Source organism: Halichoerus grypus, chromosome 7, assembly GCF_964656455.1.
Source record: "Halichoerus grypus chromosome 7, mHalGry1.hap1.1, whole genome shotgun sequence".
Lineage (NCBI taxonomy): Eukaryota > Metazoa > Chordata > Mammalia > Carnivora > Phocidae > Halichoerus > Halichoerus grypus.
The window spans coordinates 87,814,103-87,825,275 of record NC_135718.1 but is presented as its reverse complement, the minus strand read 5'-3'; the positions used below and the strand labels follow the sequence as shown (position 1 = coordinate 87,825,275).

At 47.9% G+C, this 11,173-nt stretch overlaps 1 non-coding gene across 1 annotated transcript; it reads left to right on the top strand.

Annotated features, from left to right (window-relative positions):
• The first annotated feature begins 4,425 nt into the window (after window positions 1-4,425).
• TRNAR-CCU (transfer RNA arginine (anticodon CCU)) lies at window positions 4,426-4,498 on the top strand. The gene has a single exon. It is a non-coding gene; the product is annotated as a tRNA-Arg (tRNA).
• The last annotated feature ends 6,675 nt before the right edge of the window (window positions 4,499-11,173 follow it).

Below are 11,173 nucleotides of genomic sequence, written 5' to 3'. Positions count from 1 at the left end.
TGGTGTCGTCAGGTTCTTAATTAAGGGAAGGAGCAGAAGATGCTGGGTTCACCTTGAACTTGCTGGGTCTAATATCACTGGACTGCCTTGCCCATGGGGCTGAAGTTCAGGAAAGAACAGGGCTGGACAGAATCTGGGGTGTCATCAGCTAGGGTGAAGGTGGAGGCACCAGGGTTAAATAAGAGAGTGGGGCAGAGGTATGAACCACTTACCCTCATTTAAAGTGAGGGAGAGACCAGAGGCAAAGAAATCAGATTCCATGAAGCTCCAGCTCCCAGAAAATGTTTCCAGAAATAGAAAAAATGACTATGCAGATGTGTGTCCCATTTGTGCCCCGTTTGACTTCCTCCAGGCCCACCTTCTTCCCTATTCTGCCACCCTTCACCCAAGTGTTTGCAAAGTACAGGAAGAAAATGCAGATTTAGATCATCTCAGAAATGTGAAACTGCCGCCTTTAGCAACAGGAATGGTTTGATTCTTTGTGCACTCACTCAAGGGCACGGTATGAGTCATCTGAGGTTCTGAAAATTCAGCAGGAACTAGGCATTTTAATACCCTAATTGGCGAAGTGAAGGGAGGTGGGGGTAGAAAAGCACCAGGCAGGAAATGCTGAGTGTCAGATGAGGGAAGATCCCGGGAAGGCTTACACCTTAGGCTCTGGAAACAGTGACGTCAGCACACGGGGTGACCCCAGTTGAGTCAGCTCTCTCCTTGCTTGGGACCCAGACCCAGGGCTGGGGACACTTCCCAGGATCTCCCAGCCTACCCCCCAGCCCCGCCCCACCCCCTTGGTCCTACAGCCTGGGACTTGTTTCAGGGTTGGGTTGATGACTTCATCCTGAGTCTGAGTCCAATCTCTGCCGGCGACACCAGGGGCCAAACAACCTGTGCCTCCCGGGCGGCATCACGGGAGTGGGACACGGGGGATTTGGGGCCAAGCGGAGTTGCCTTGGACTCCAAGGGGCTTTTGTTACTGAATTGCCCCAAGCAGATCTGAACCAGGAAGCATTGCCCCGTGAGGCAGGTAGGCGTTCCTGATTTATGAATTCTTTTTTTTTTTTTTTTTAGATTTTATTTATTTGAGAGAGAGCCAGAGCGCACAGAGGGAGAGGGAGAAGCGGACTCCCTGCTGAGCAGGGAGACCAACGTGGGGCTCGATCCCAGGATCCTGGGATCATGACCTGAGCTGAAGGCAGACGCGTAACGACTAAGCCACCCAGGCGCCCCTGTTTTATGAATACTTATCCTTCTTCAATCAGCTAGCTGAGCCTTCAGAGTCAGGTTGATTGTCACAAAAATTACAATTATAATCACTAATCACAGGAATGACTACTTATTATTAAATTAATACTAATTTTTCTATAGCTAATAATTAATTCTTATTTATACACTTATAATACTCTGGGATAGACTAACTTCAACACGTGATCTCACCTACCCATCATGACGAGTCCTGAAGGATACATTGTCATCTTCTTTTTATTTCTGAGGAAACATGTTCACTCAGTTATTACTTCAGTAAAATGCATCTCTTGCCAGCTGCCGTTGAAAATGGGAAGAAAGGGGCGCCTGGGTGGCTCAGTGGGTGAAGCGTCTGCCTTCAGCTCAGGTCATGATCCCAGGGTCCTGGGATTGAGCCTCACATCAGCCTCACATCAGGGAGCCACTTCTCCGTCTCCCGCTCCCCCTGCTTGTGCTCTCTCTCTCAAATAACTAAATAAAAACTTTTAAAACCCACTTTATTGAGGTATCATGGACACACAAGAAGATAATCAGGCACATGCACGAGACTCTGACAGGCAGGGCCACATAGAGCCTCGGTGGTGACAGGGCAGGTAGACTTGGTGGCCGCATCCAGCTCCGGGGACGGGCCATGTCCTTCGTGTCTTGTGTGGCGCTGAACTAGTTCTCAGCACAACGTGGGCCAGGAGCTTCCCTGTCTCCTGCCCCACTGCCCAAACCTAATGTACTGGCATTATTCACGATTTGATGAGATCGCCAAAATCCTATACTGTTTTATCCTGACCTTCTGCTTATGGAAGCAAAACTCAGTCTCTGTGGCTGGCCGTGAAGAGCCCTGTCCATGCAAGGCTGTGCCCTGTGATCCTCCACAGCCATGAGCCCCAGCCCCCAAAGCGGGTAGGGTCGCGCAGGGACAGCTGGGAAAGGGGGCCACTGGGGAGGCAGCAGCCTCACAAAAACCTTAGCCGCTAACCATCTACCTTTACCACCGTGGCAGCCGCCTTGGTCCCAGCCTGCTAAGGAGAAGCCTGGAGTCCAGGCTGTGTCCCAGCCCAGCAGGGCTCGCTTTGTGCATGACCCTGAACAAGGCCTTGAAGTACACCTTGGTCTGCACCGCCCACCTCGGCTACAACTCGGGTTTCGTTACTGGCGGAGCTCCGATGGGCAAGGCCTGGGCTACATTCTTTTATATCTACCCTCGAGAGCCTGTGGGGTGAGCAGCTGTACACCTACTTTGCAGTTAGGATGCTGATGATGCTCAGACGGGCTACCTCGCTTCCAAATTCACCCGGCTGTAAATGGTAAAGCGGGGGTTCAAGCCTGTGTCTATCACAGACTTTGAAACCAAAGGACCTTACAGTAATAGAATAAAAAGATGAACAGGAGGGGCGCCTGGGTGGCTCGGTCGTTAAGCGTCTGCCTTCAGCTCAGGTCATGATCCCGGGGTCCTGGGATCGAGCCCCGCATCGGGCTCCCTGCTCCGCGGGAAGCCTGCTTCTCCCTCTCCCACTCCCCCTGCTTGTGTTCCCTCTCTCGCTATGTCTTTCTCTGTCAAATAAAAATTAAAAAAAAAAAAAAAGATGAACAGGAAAAGTTCAGCTATTCAGCCTGTCATAGGACCACAGCGATAACCTCATATGTGACCCCCCCACACACGGGGAAGCATCCCCATAACCGCTGGATTGATACAGATAAACTCCGATCTCACAGCCCCCTGAGAAGAAGACCCCTACCTGGTTTTTCCCGGGTGATTCTGAGATGGTGTAAATAAGATCTGTCTCCTTCCGTAGAGACAGACCCTGCAGGTGTTCACGCCCCTGTGTGATCGCCTCCCCTTGAGTGTGGGTGGGACCTGGGACTTGCTTCTCAGCCGGATGGAGCAGAGCAGGTGGGCCATCACTCCTGGGACTGTGTTAGCAGATGGTCTCCAATGCCTTCTCAGCTCCCATGCTTTGCTGAGGCAAGTGGCCGGGCTGAGGATACATCACAAATCTGTGTTGTTGGAAGCCCCCGAGTTTCTGGTGGCTTGTTACGGCGATAAACAATCGGCTGCCAGCTGCTGAGAGGCAGGCGTGTTGTCCCCGGGGCCTTCGAGGTGCCTGCCCAGCATGGCTGCCCCGAAGAACAGGTCTCTGACTCCGCCCCTCCAATATGTCCCCCATATTGCCTCAGAGAGATCATTCTGAAATGCTGATTTATTTGTGTCACTCTCCTCTTTAGACTTGTTGGTGGCTCCCTATCATTTTAAATAAAAATCCAAACTATTTAGCCTAGCAATCAAGGAACGTCCCTGTCAAACTGCTGTGCCAGGCTCTTCTGGGCACTGCTGCTGACCCCCTCCCACCCTGGGCTCCAGCCACTCCCACCGGCCACCCTCCCAGCTGCCCCTCCTTGGGTCAGAGCCCCTGCACCTGCAGGCGCCCCCGCCAGAAGACGGTCTCTCTTCTTTGCCGGGTGAGCTCCTACTCATCCTTTACAGCCCCCTCTCCTGAAGCCCTCCCACCTCCTTCCAGAGCCCGAGCCCCGAGGTCAGCCCACCACTGAGCTCCCCTGGTGCCTTGGAGGCCGTTACGCCGTGCATCACACTGAATTAGAATCATTTTTAAGCTCAGCCCCCTTTCTAGTCTGAGTTCTCTCTGCAGAACTTGATACATGTTCTCCTTCTTCATGTCCTTTTGTTCCCCCTCTTTCTGCCTGGAAAACATGGCTTGAGGAGTAAATGCAGGGCATTACTAACAACACCCAAGGCTGAAGTGAGGCTCTCGCGGGTCAGAGGGCAGCAAAGCCGATTACTGTAGCGGGTGCACAGGGCAAGCTCTGTAGACACGTGAAGCGTGAATGCAGGGAGGTCTGCAGTTGCCCGAGATAGAATCTTGTGTTGCTGCTATTGTCCCCTCACTGTGAGGGACAGGCCGGGGACCCGAGAGACTTCCTCTTTCTGTTGGAGAGAGCCACCTACTCTGTGTCAGAACATTACAGAGTGACCTTTCCTGAGACTTTGTTCTCAAAGACCCAGCATGTAAACTGTAGTACCTTCCTGTCCCTAAAATATTAAATGATGGGACAGGCTTGACTCAAAGGCCCTCTCCGGCTCTCCTGGGCTTGCCGATTGTGACCACTCAGACACAAGCCTTGGTATCCAAACCACAGAGCAAACGGCTTCTCTATTTCATGGAAGGGGCCGCCTGGCTGGCTCAGTCGGTAGAGCGTGTGACTCCTGATCTCGGGGTCATGAGTTCGAGCCCCACGTTGGGTGTAGTGATGACTTAAAAATAAAATCTTTAAAAAAAATTTTTTTCTCACCACTTATTTTGTCCCAGGTGGGGAGGGGGGCACAGATGTCACACAAACCCAGTTATCCAGAGAAGGAGGCAGGGGAAGGGTATAGATAGTATTCCTGACTCCTTCCCCGTTTAAACTTACAGTGAGAGCAGCCTTAAGTCACAGACAGGCCGATGTGGGCAGGGATCCCTGGAGAAGGGGTGCATGCAGCGAAAACCGTGCGGCCAATATCTGAAACCAACAGCAAATGACTCAGTTTCAATTTAAATGAACTGTTGACATCACATTTCAACATGAGGGTTGGAGTTGGCCAAGTTCACATTTAGATATGAAAAGCAGGAGTACATCTTTTCAATCTATCTCTTATCAGTTCATGGTTGATTCCAGACAGTGAAAAAAATATATACGTATATAAAAAAACCCCACCGGCTCAGATAATGGCTGATCCATGGCTTTTGGGGTCTCCAAGCTTGGGTCAGAGCCAGTCCAACGGCGCAGAAATCTGTTATTTGAGTGGCTGAGAAGTCAGTGTGAAAGGAGAGCACTGTTTCAGGGTCCACACGGGGTGGAGGACACCTGTATGTATCTTGTGCTTCACTGCAGGAGTGTTTCCAATCAGCGTGGTTCCCTCCTCCCAGCCTTAGAAAATTGTCCATTTATTCCCCTTGCCTGAGTTGCAGACATCGATCATCCAAGAAATATTTATTAGCCTTCTTTACATTGGGCACTGCAGATGCAAATTGGAGTAAGGCTTTATTATTTCCTCCCTCAAAGGGGAGACAAAAGGTAGCAGGTTCCAACAGATTGTGTAGTGAGGAGGGGGTGTTTAGTAAACGTTTCAAGAAGGAATGAACGAAGAATATGCTATTATAATGGGGGAAGCCCCAATACTATGGCGTGTGCTCAGGATGACACTAGCTAGGACTGCGAGTGTTACACTAAAGTCTTTCTTCCTGGAGCCTGGGTGGCTCAGTTGGTTAAACGTCGACTCTTGATACCAGGCTGTGATCTCAGGGTCATGAGATTGAGCCCAGAGTCGGGCTCTGCACTCAGCGTGGAGTCGGCTTGAGCTTCTCTCTCTTCCTCTGCCCCTTCCCCCCACCTCCACTCACTCACAGGCTCTGTCTCTCTAAAAAAAAAAATACATTAATTAAAATAAAATAAAATCTTTCTTCTTCCTATCAACCTAGAATCATAACATTTGGCCTTTGCCCTTCCGGATTCCATCATGGGTTGGTAGTGTCAGGGGGCAGCACGACTCCGTATTCGTTTAAAATAAATAAGGCTGGGGCGCCAGGGGGCTCAGTTGGTGAAGCGTCTGCTTTCAGCTTGGGTCGTGATCCCGGGGTCCTGGGATCGAGCCCTATGTCGGGCTCCCTGCTCGGCGGGGAGCCTGCTTCTCCTTCTCCCTCTGCCTGCCGCTCCACCTGTTTGTGCTCGCTCTCACTCTCTCTCTCTGTCAAATAAATAAAGTCTTAAAAAAAGATAAGGTTGTCTTTTTAAACATAGTATTTTTTTAAAGACTAAGGAATTACTCATGAATAAATACTGATGTGTAAGGCAAGGCATTAAGTGGCTGAGGGAAGGTGGGGTTGCTCACATAATCTGGGGTAGACCCAGAGCCTGCCAGCTTCCCAGGAATGGGGTCTGGGAGGCCCCCCTGCAAGTCAGGTGGTACTCTGCCTCTCTCGGCCCACAGCTGCTGGTTCCCTCGTGGGGACACGACTGTTCCGCACACCCTCGTGCTCACCCAGACCCCCTTTGCTCATTCCTGGTCCCTCCCTCTCAGCTCTTTATGAGGTTGACCTCTGGATCCTTCTGCTGGGCTCTTGGAGCAAGGACTCCAAAGTCCCACAAGAGGCCCCCTGTTTTCATGCCTGGCCATCAGCCAGCCTGTGGCTAGCTGTCGGTGGGACCCTTGTGCACCTGAGTCTAATCAGCGAGGAGCCCGTAGTGGCCCTTTGACACTGGCATTTCTAACTAGGGAGCGGGGCAGGCGGACTCACTCGGAAGGGCCTGTGGGCCACGAACAGGCATCTCTTGTGTGGTTTTATGTGTGGCATAAGCCATCTGGATGTCATAAGACTTCAGAGTTTCTGAAGGTAGAGCAGAGAGAAAATGCTCAGAGGGCCCCCAGATCCCAGAGTCCCCCACCTGGTGATGGGGATCAGAGCAGTTTGGGCACAGGAAGGAAGGTCTCTGGTTGTGGAAGAAGCTCATTGTAGAAGCAAAGTTTTATCGAGTCTCTGCATGCGTGGGGCAGATTCTTAGATCCACTAAGTCTTGGATCTTTTTTGGTACGAGGTGCTAGGGGATTGAGAGCTACTTTTTAAGAAAGCATATCTTCTGGAGTGCTTAATCATGCATTGCTAATAGATCGTCCTAAGAACATTGTGGATTGGGTGTTATAATCCTTGCCATTTTACAGAGCTCCAAACTGAGGCTCAGAGAGTTTCGGTTACTTGCCTCAGGACACACAGCTATGGTATATGGAGGAGTCTGTAAGAACCTCAGATCTAACCGAGCTGCCTTCTCCACCCCTCCTTGGCAGCAGCCCCCAGGAGGGCACAGCCTGTTCCTGATGGGCTCATGGGTCTCCCCCTGGACCGGGGGGCAGGGAGGGGCTTTATCACCCCATCCCTAGAGCCCACAGTTCATGCTCAAGAGGCCAGTACATGAAGGAATGGTTGCATAATTGGCTGCATTACCCAGATCAAGGGAAAAGTGAGGGAAAAGTGAAGAAGTTTCCAGAGGGCCAGGGCAGAGGTGAAAGGCAGTATGAAGACCCTTCCTTGTGTGTGGCCTTGGCCACATTCAGCCTGTGCTGGGTGGGAGAAGGTGCAGTAACCTCCCTTAGGGACACAACTCGGCCTCAACTGTGCCTTGGGCTAATGGCTTTTTGGGAACTTTGGAAGTAAGATTTCAAGCAAGGAGTACAGGTAAAGGGAAGACCCCTCCCAGCCTCTTCCCACCAGCCAAGCTCCACGGTGGGAAGGCCTCCCCACTAGCTGGGAAATGGGAGGGGGCCGCTTTCCTGCTGGTGCTGATTGCTCAGTTTTGTTTGCTTATTTGTTTTGTTTTGTTTTGTTTTATTTTTTTGCACAGTGATTTGATTGACTGTTTGATTCATCTCTTGTTTTGATTTAATAAACATGCATAGATCGACTCTGTGTGGGGCTAAAACCTAAGGCTGGAGAGATAAATAGATTGAGGCCCTTTCCTTGAAGGGAACAAACAAGGAGGGGAGGTTGAAGCATCAGATAATTTTACCAAGTTACAGATGATGGGGAGTGGAACGCAGAGTTAGTCCATGAAATTTTATGAGAGTATCACCGAATGAAGGATTTAATATTTTACCCATAGGAGATATTCTGTGTCTGGCACTGTGCTTGACACTAGAACAGGGCCCACAACATCCTCACGGAAGGCTACCTATCCACAGCTATGTTTGTTTTGTTTTTGTTTTTTTAAGATTTTATTTATTTGACAGAGACACAGCGAGAGAGGGAACACAAGCAGGGGGAGTGGGAAAGGGAGAAGCAGGCCTCCCGCTGAGCAGGCAGCCCGATGCGGGGCTCGATCCCAGGACCCCAGGATCATGACCTGAACCGAAGACAGACGCTTAGTGACTGAGCCACCCAGGCGCCCCTCACAGCTATATTTTTTAAGAACCAGCCTGATCGAGCTTTAATTCATATGCAATCAAGTGCATATATTTAACACTCTATGATTTGCTAGTTTTCACTTGTGAAATCATCCCCACAACCAAGGTGGTGAACGTAACCATCACCTCCAAAATTTCCTTGTGTCCCCTCTGTCTTCCCCATCTCCCACCCCTCCCATGGCCCTCCATTTTCGGGCAGTCAACAATCTGCTTTCTGTTACTATAGATTTGACGGTGTGTTCTAGAATTTTCTACAGATAGAATTGTACAGTGGGTGCTCTGTTTTGTCTAGCTTCTTTCACTCACATGATCATGTTGAGACTCATCCATGCTGTGTGTCTGTCAATGGTTTATTTCTTTTTGTTGACGAGTAGGATTCCCTGCATAGGTGTACCACAATCTGTTCATCCATTCACATGTTGATGGACATTTGGGCTGTTCCTCATTTTTTGGCCCATCCGAATAAAGCTGCTTGTGTACAAACCTTTATATGGGCATATGCTTTCTTTTTTTTTTTTAAGATTTTATTTTTAAGTAATTGCTACACCTAGTGTGGGGCTCAGACTTATAACCCCAACATGGAGAGTTGCACACTCTACTGACAGAGCCAGCCAGGAGCCCCTGGACATATGGTTTCATTTCTTTAGAGTAAATACCAAGGAGTGGAATGGTGTATGTTTAGCTTTTTTTTTTTAAGATTTTATTTGTTCAGAGAGAAAGAGCACGCGCGTGCGCATGCAAGTGGGGCGAGGGGCAGAGGCAGAGGGAGAGAGAGAGAATCTCAAGCTGACTCCTCGATGAGCACGGAGTCCGATGCAGGACTCAATCCCACGACCCGGAGATCATGACCTGAGCTGAAAATCAAGAGTTGGATGCTCAACCGACTGGGCCACCCAGGTGCCCCGGTATGTCTAGCATTCTAAGAAACTGTCCAACTGTATTCCAAAGTGGTGATGTCATTGATATTCCCACTAGCAGCGTATGAAAACTCATTTCTTCTACAGGCACGTAAGGGTGTTTAGTTGTGGTTTAAATCACATTTCCCTGTTGACTACTGATGTTGAGTATCTTTTCAATGCATATTTGCCACTTCCATACATCCTTGGATGATATGTCAGCCCAAATTTCTGCCCATTTTTTACATTCTCTGATTATTGAGTTTTAAGAGTTCTTTATATGTTCTAGATACTACGCCTTTAATCAAATATTCACTTTGCAGGGCATCTGGGTGGCTCAGTCGGTTGAGCAGCCAACTCTTGATTTTCAGCTCAGGTCATGATCTCAGGGTCCTGGGCTGGAGCCCCTCAGTGGGGAGTCTGCTTGGGGATTCTCTCTCCTTCTGCCCCTTTCCCTGCTTGTTCTCTCTCTCAAATAAATAAATAAATCTTCAAATATACACTTTGTGTATATTGTCTCCCAGTCTGTAGCTTATCTTTTCATTTGTTTCAGAAGAGCATCTAATTTTAATGTAGTCCAATCTGTCAACTTTTTTTTTTTTTTTTTTTTTGAGGATCAGCTCTGGTGTCGTATCTAGGAAATACTTGTTCAACTGAAGTTCCCAAAGATTTTCTCTTATGTTTCCTTATAAAAGTTTTATGGTTTTAGGTTTTACACTTAGACCTATGAGTTATTTTGAGTTAATTTCTGTACATGGTACAAGATATGGATTGAATTTCATATGGATATCCATACCCAGTTGTTACATCATTATTTGTCAAAAGATTCATCACAGACCTGTACCTCTGAAACAAATAATACATTATATGTTAAAAAAAAAAAGAAAAGAAAAGAAAATAGTAGGAAGGGAAAAATGAAGGAGGGGAAATCAGAGGGGGAGATGAACCATGAGAGACTATGGACTCTGAGAAACAAACTGAGGGTTCTAGAGAGGTGGGTGGTGGGAGGATGGGTTAGCCTGGTGATGGGTATTGAGGAGGGCACGTTCCGCATGGAGCACTGGGTGTTATAGGCAAACAATGAATCATGGAACACTACATCAAAAACTAATGATGTAACGTATGGTGATTAATATAATAAAATAAAGTTTTACAAAAAAGAAAATAATGAAATCATAATTTAAAAAAAAAAGATTCCTTTCTCCACTTTTGTGCACCTGTATCAAAAAATCCATCTTCTCTATACATATCTGTCTATTTCTGGACTGTGTGTTCTGTCACATTTATCAATTTTTCTAACTTAATGCCAATACTGTTTTGTTTTGGTGATTACAGCTTTATAATAAGTCCTGAAATCAGTGAATCCTTCCACTTTGGTCTTTTTCAAAGCTGTTCTGGTGAATCTGGATCCTTTAGTATTTCCCTCTGAAGCTTACAATCAGCTTGTCAGTTTCTAAAACAAAACAAAACAAAAAAAACAGATGATATTGATCAGGATTGCACTGAACCTGTAGATTAATTTGGGGAGAACTGACACAGTAACAATCCGGAGTCTTCTGGTTCATGCAGGAGGGATATCTTTCCGTTAGAATTTCATCAGAGGCGCCTGGGTGGCTCAGTTGCTTAAGCAACTGCCTTCGGCTCGGGTCATGATCTCAGGGTCCTGGGATCGAGCCCCGCGTCGGGCTCCCCGCTCTGCGGGGGGCCTGCTTCTCCCTCTCTCACTTCCCCTGCTTGTGTTCCCTCTCTCTGTCAAATAAAATCTTTAAAAAAAAAAGAATTTCATCAGTAGTGTTCTGTAGATTTCATTCTACTGTCTTATACCCTTTCTGTCATGGTGATTCTTATGTATTTCATAGTTCCTGATGCTATTATAAATATTATTCTTTTAAATTTGGGTTTCTGATTGTTCATGGCTGATCTATAGACACACAATTGATTTTGATGTATTGATCTTGTATCCCGCATCCTGGCTGTTATGGGCTGAATTACATGCCCTCAAAATTTACATGTTGACCTTCTAATTCCTAGTACCTCAGAATGTCACTATATTTGGAAATAGGGTCTTTAAAGAGGTAATTTAGCTAAA